Here is a 6,399-nt window from a genome sequence, read left to right on the forward strand (position 1 = left end):
CCTCCTACCTCTGCCTCCTAAGTACTGGGATTAAAGGTGTGCCCACCATGCCCAGCTGGGTCCTTAGGTTTTGAAGGCAAGCACTTTAACTGCTAAGCCATCTCTCTAGCCCCACATGCAACTTTTTATTTATTTATTTTCTAAACAAAGGTTATGGTCTTATATCACCCCTCCCTGGTCTGACTTACCTGAGGCCTCTCCTCAGTGCGGTTGTTGGGTAATTAAGGCCTCAGTCGGTTTCTGTGGTGGGGGAGCCTGTGCCTCAAGATATTTCTGCCCACCTTGTAGCTCTTACAATCTTCCTGTCCCCTCTTCCACAATAGTCCCTGATCCTTGGTGGGTCTGTTAGCAGTTTGGTTTAATGTTGTGATCTCTGTAGCCTCTGGGTTTCTGATTTGCTTTTTTTTTTGTTTGAGGCAAGCCCAACTGACTGGCCTTTTTAATGTGTGTGGAAAAAATGAAAGAGAGAGAGAGAGAGAGAGAGAGAGAGAGAGAGAGAGAGAGAGAGAATGAATTGGCACACGAAGGCCTCCAGGCACAGGAATCGAACTCCAGATGCTTGCATCACCTTGTATACATGTGCAATCTTGCACACTTGTATCACCTTGTGTGCCTGGCTTATGTGGGACCTGGAAAGTTGAACATAGATCCTTAGGCTTCACAGGCAAGTGCCTTAACCATTAAGCCATCTTTCCAGCCCTGATTTGATTAATTACAGTGTCTGTTGCTGTGGAGCTGGTTGCCAAGCTAGTGATGGGACTAATACTTGTGTTTCCACATCCTCTGCAATTTCTCATGGGCCTGGCAGATGTGGTAGAGGTGGCATATTTTATGATAGGCAGTTGGCTATCTTTTCTTGTTGCATTGATAGATCTTGGATCTCCTCAGTTTTCTCTGCCTTTACCCAAACAGATTCTCAGGGCTGCAAAGAAGGCTCAGTGATTAAGGCACTTGCCTGCAAAGCTAAGGACTTGAGTTTAATTTCTCAATACTTACAAAAGGCCAGATGTATAAGGTGGTTCATGTGTCTGGAATTCATTAGCAGTGGCTAGAGGTTGTAGCACACCCATTGTCTCTCTATCTGCCTCTTCTTTCCTTCCTTCTTTCTTTCATCCTTCCTTCTGTCCTCCCTCTCTCCCTCCATTCTTCCCTCCCTTCTTTTCTCTCTCTCTTTGTTTCTTCTCTCACATAAATAAATAAAATATTAAAGTTGTATAAATTGCCCCTTGTTGATATAATATCAGTATTCTCTCAACTTCTTTAAAAAAATGAACCACACCAAACCAAACCAAACCAAATTCTCCAACCAAGACTGACAGCAACTTGGGCTAAAGGGCATTTGCATACTTATTTGAAAGAGTTTTTGGTGTGTAAGCCCACTGTTCTTGTTTAGAGAGCAGTAGGGGCGTCTTTCTGGAGTCTATGAGTTTCTTGGTCATGGGATTCGGACTTGGTTTACCGTAACTCATATGAGGCATGCAGGCTTTTTTGTTGGACATCTATGGTCCTGGAAACTCCAGCATTTTGTGGTCTCTGTTGCAGCTTTGGGTTTACCTCCTTCCCAGCTTCACGCAGTGGCCTCTCACTGACTCTGTGTCATGACTCCAACCCTACTTCACATTGCCCAGCCTCATCTGTTCTCTGGAACCAGTGAAAAATTCTTCATGACACTTTCCATTTTGTATTTTTTTTTTATGCCTCCAAAACCAGTATCATGCTGTCACTATGGATGAAGACTGGTGCTGATGGAATACATCTGCAGCAACCTGAGTATGCTGAACTTGGGGTGCAAAGGCATCCTTCAACATTCTTCCTTCAGGCCTTTCCTTTTAAAAGATTGACCTTCTTACTAGCTACATGCCTTTGACAAAATATGACACCACTTCAAAATGCTGGAGAGAATAGGCATGGTGGGTTTATATCTCAATACAATTAAGGCTATATATAAAGCACTTAAGGTCCAAATAATACTTAATGAGGAAGGACTCAATGAGTTCCCATTGAGATTGTGAACAAGATAGGGGTGCCCACCCTTACCACTGTTCTTGAAAATAGCCCAAGCAATAAGACAGTATAAAGACATTAAAGGGATACAAATTGAAAAGCAAGAAGCTGAGTTGGCTTCATACTAGGAATCAGTGAGTGTTCTCTCTGTTTCAATTGTGTGAAATAACTTCAGAAAAACTGGCTTTAGTTCTTCAATGAAGGTTTGGTGGAATTCACCTGTGAAACCACCTGGGTCTGGACTTTTTTTTTTGATTGGGAAGCTTTTAATTACAATTTCAATCCATTTGATGTTACATCTTTATTCAGATGATTAATCTCATCTGGGTTTAGTTTTGGTAGGTGGTATTAGTTAAGGAATTCATAAATTTCTTAGAGGTTGTTCAATTTTGTGGAGTACTGATCTTTGAAATATGTCCTGATGATCCCCCATGTTAGGGTCTGTTGTAACATTTCCCTTTTTATTTCTAATTATGTTAATTTGAGACTTCTCTTTTTTTTTTGATCAAATTGGCTGGGGGTTATCAATCTTGTTTCTTTTTTCAAAGAACCAGCTCTTTGTTTCATCAATTAATTTTTTTTCTTGATTTCCAATTTATTAATCTCTGTTCTGATTTTTATTATTTCTTTACATCTTATACTATTGGATTTAGATTGTTCTTATTTTTCCAGTGCCTTCAGCTGGATGGTTAAGTTGTTGACTTGAGATATCTGTGTTTTTGTAATGAAGGCATTTAGTACTATAAATTTCCCTCTAAGGACTGCCTTTTTTGTGTCCCATAAGTTTTGGTATGTTGTATCTTCATTTTTGTTCAGTTATAGAAATTTTTAAAATTTCCTTTTTATCTACTAACCATACATTATTTAATAGTGAGTTGTTCAGCCTCCAGATGTTGGTGGATTTTCTGTTGTTTTGCTTGTTGTTAATCTCTAGTTTTATTGCATTGTGGACTGATACAGTGCACAGAATTATGTTGATTTTCATGAATTTGTTGAGACATGCTTTATGTCCTATGTATAATCTATTTTCGAGAAGGTTCCATGAGTTTCTGGGAAGAATATGTATTCTGTAGAGTTATGGTGGAATATCCTATAGATGTCTCTTATGCTCAGTTGATCTATGGTGTTTAATTCCTTTATTTCTTGATTTATGCTTAGATGATCTGTCTAATGATGATAGAGTAGTATTAAAGTCTATAGCTATAATTGTGTTGTGGGTTATTTCTGCTTTATTGTCTAATAGGTATTGCTTTTTAAAATTTAGTGCTCCTAAAAGTAACACCTCTGGAGGTATCACAATACCCAACCTAAAGCTATACTACAAAGCCCTAGTAACAAAAACAGCATGGTACTGACATAAAAACAGAAATATAGACCAATGGAACAGAACTGAAGACCCAACCCTTAGTTCAAGTAACTACAGCTACTTGATCTTTGACAAAGGAGCCAACAATGTACACTGGAGAAAAGACAGCATCTTCAAAAAAATGGTGTTGGACAAACTGGATAGCCACATGTAGAAAAATGCACACAAATTAATTCCAAATGGATTAATGACCTCAATATAAGATCTGAAACTCTTAAATGACTGGAAGAAAAAATTGGGGGAACTCTCCATGATATAGGAGTGGGGAAAGACTGCCTAAACAACACTCCTGTAGTCTATGATATTAAACAATCACTCAGCCAGTGGGATATCATGAAGCTAAAAAACTTTTGTATAGACAAATATAACATAAACAGAGCCAACAGACTACTTTAGAATGGGAGAAAATCTTTGCCACCTATACCACTGACAGAGGCCTAATGTCTAGAATTTACAAAGAACTCAAAAAACTAGGCAATAAAAAAGTCAAACAATCCCCTCAAAACATGAGGCAGGTAACTGAATAAGTGATTCTCAAAGGAAGAAATATAAGTGGCTAATACTGAAGAAAATGTTCAACATCCTTCACCATCAGGGAAATAAAAATTAAAACAACTATGATATTCTACCTTACTCCAGTCAGGATGGCAATCATTAAAAAAAATCAAATGATGGGGCCTCTGGGTCTCTGGATCTCTGATTTGGTAGGAGTTGATTTTTCTCTGTGTTGATCTCCTTCACCCTTGTGCTGGTACCCAGAGGCCCCCAACACCTCATCACTGAAGCAGACAAAAATTGAACCCAACATGGCTCAGTGAAATTTTGTGGAAGAGGGGGCAGAAAGAATGTCAGAGCCACATGTTGGGTCATGATATGCAAAGACATTTATCCTACCCATAACTGGGCTAACTCCAGAATGCATGACCCATATACCTTAACAAGGAGGGGCCAGAGGGAGAGGGGTAGGACATGGATGAGTCTAACAATGGTACCAAATTGACTATTCGCTGAGTACAAAACTAATTAATAAAAAAAGAAAAAAAGAAAACCTCTAAATGCAAGTCTGTATGTGTACATGTATGTAAAATATTATAACATATCAATAGCTATGATTCAAATAACTGATGCAGTTATTCTAAAAAAAAAAAAAATCAAATGATGGAGAAGGATGCCAACTCAATTCCAAGAAGGGAAGACCACCTGCATTACCACAAGCTGGTGCTGCTTTAGACTTGGATAATCAGAACTTGGGTTTGAACCCAGGGCCTTTTGCATGACAGGCAATTTATTTGCCATTTTCATCCTCAACTCGAGAATCATCACTTGATGCGAAGTATGAGTTGTATTGAACAAGACAGTCTGGGCCAAGCATTTGAAGATGCTTTTGAGGTAATGTGGCAGCACTCGAGGAGGGATCTTCAGTATTCACCAGAAACAATTCCCGGAACCATGGCATGTTGCCTGCCGAGGAGCCTGCCTGTATTTGGAGAACTGTAATAAACAGTGCTGGGCCCTTCTGTTTGGAAGAAAATGTTTATCTGTCCCTGCAGAACGTAACTGAAAACCAGTTGGTACAGACTGTTCTCTTCCAGCAAAAAAGGGGGAAAAAGCCAGAGGAAGCTGTGACTGTTTTAATACCTGTACAGTCCTTGCGTACTCCCGAGATGATGTCTTGCATTTAGTGGGTCAATAAAGCCAAAGGCATCTTTTAGCTTGTATAAAAAAAAAAAAAAGAAAAAGAAAAAATTGATGAGCTTTGGGGAAAGAGAAAAGACACCTGAAGACCACGACTTACCAGAAAATGGCCCAAGCCCTGAGGAACTATGCAATGACTGGGGAGATCACCAAAATCCAGAGAAAGCTGACCTAGCAGTTCTGCAAGGCCATCCTGCAGAGGCGTCCCCATCCCACTTCCTGGGGAAAGAGATCTTCTACTTACACTATGTCCAGATCTGTCACGACTACCTCACTTTAAACAACTGGAATGGAAACTACTGTGCATATGCCAATAACCATGAGCTAAACTTGCTCACTAGTTAACTGTAGCTCCCTTCTTGCCTTCCTCGCTTCAGAAAAACTCCAAGCTGGGCTGGGGAGTTGGCTCAGCAGTAGTTAAAGGCATTTGTTTGCAAAGCCTGACCACCTGGGTTCGATTTCCCAGTATTCATGTAAAGCCAGATGCACAAAATTGGTGCATATATTTGGAGTGTGTCTGCAGTGGCAGGAGGCCCAGGTATGCCCATTCTCTCTCAAAATAAATAAAGAAAAAAAAAAACAACAAATGACAATAAATGTTGGTAAGGATGTGGGGAAAGAGGAACCCTCATTCACTGCTAGTGGGAGTGCAAACTTGTACAACCACTATGGAAACAAATATGGACACTCCTGAAAAAGATGAAAATAGAGCTACCATCTGGCTCAGATGTTCCTCTACTGGGTATCTACCCTAAAGGCTCCACTCTTAATTGCAGAGATATTTGCTCAGCCATGTTTATAGCTGCTCAATTCACAACAGCTAAGAACTGGAATCAACTCAGATGCCCATCATTTGACGAGTGGATAATGAAGATGTGGCACATATACACAATGGAATTTTACACAGCAGTAAGGAAAAATGATACTATGAAATTTGTAGAAAAATGGATGGACCTAGAAGATCATAAATAAATAAATGAATAAAAATTTAAAAAAATATGGATGGACTTGGAAAAAAAATCATGATAAGCAAGGTCACACGATCTCAGAAAGAAAAAATGCTGCATGTTCCTTCTCATATGTGGTTCCTAACCTGGATGATCTTCAGTTAATTGTATGCTGTATCAACAGTATAGACATGGTACTACAGTCAAACTAGAGAAAAGGGAAATAGGGAGGGAAGGGAGGGAGGAAGGGCTACTTGACAAGTCAAAGGTCAGCAAAAAGAAAGAAAGAAGGAGAAAGGAAGAAGAAAAGAAGGGGGTGGGAGTGTTGACTCTGCAGTTAAGGCACTTGCCTACAAAGCCTAATGACCCAGGTTTGATCCCCTAATG

General features: G+C 39.6%; 1 pseudogene; it reads left to right on the forward strand.

Annotated features, from left to right (window-relative positions):
• The first annotated feature begins 4,705 nt into the window (after nucleotides 1-4,705).
• LOC101612707 lies at nucleotides 4,706-5,410 on the forward strand (annotated as a pseudogene).
• The last annotated feature ends 989 nt before the right edge of the window (nucleotides 5,411-6,399 follow it).

Source organism: Jaculus jaculus, chromosome 6 (genome assembly GCF_020740685.1).
Source record: "Jaculus jaculus isolate mJacJac1 chromosome 6, mJacJac1.mat.Y.cur, whole genome shotgun sequence".
NCBI lineage: Eukaryota > Metazoa > Chordata > Mammalia > Rodentia > Dipodidae > Jaculus > Jaculus jaculus.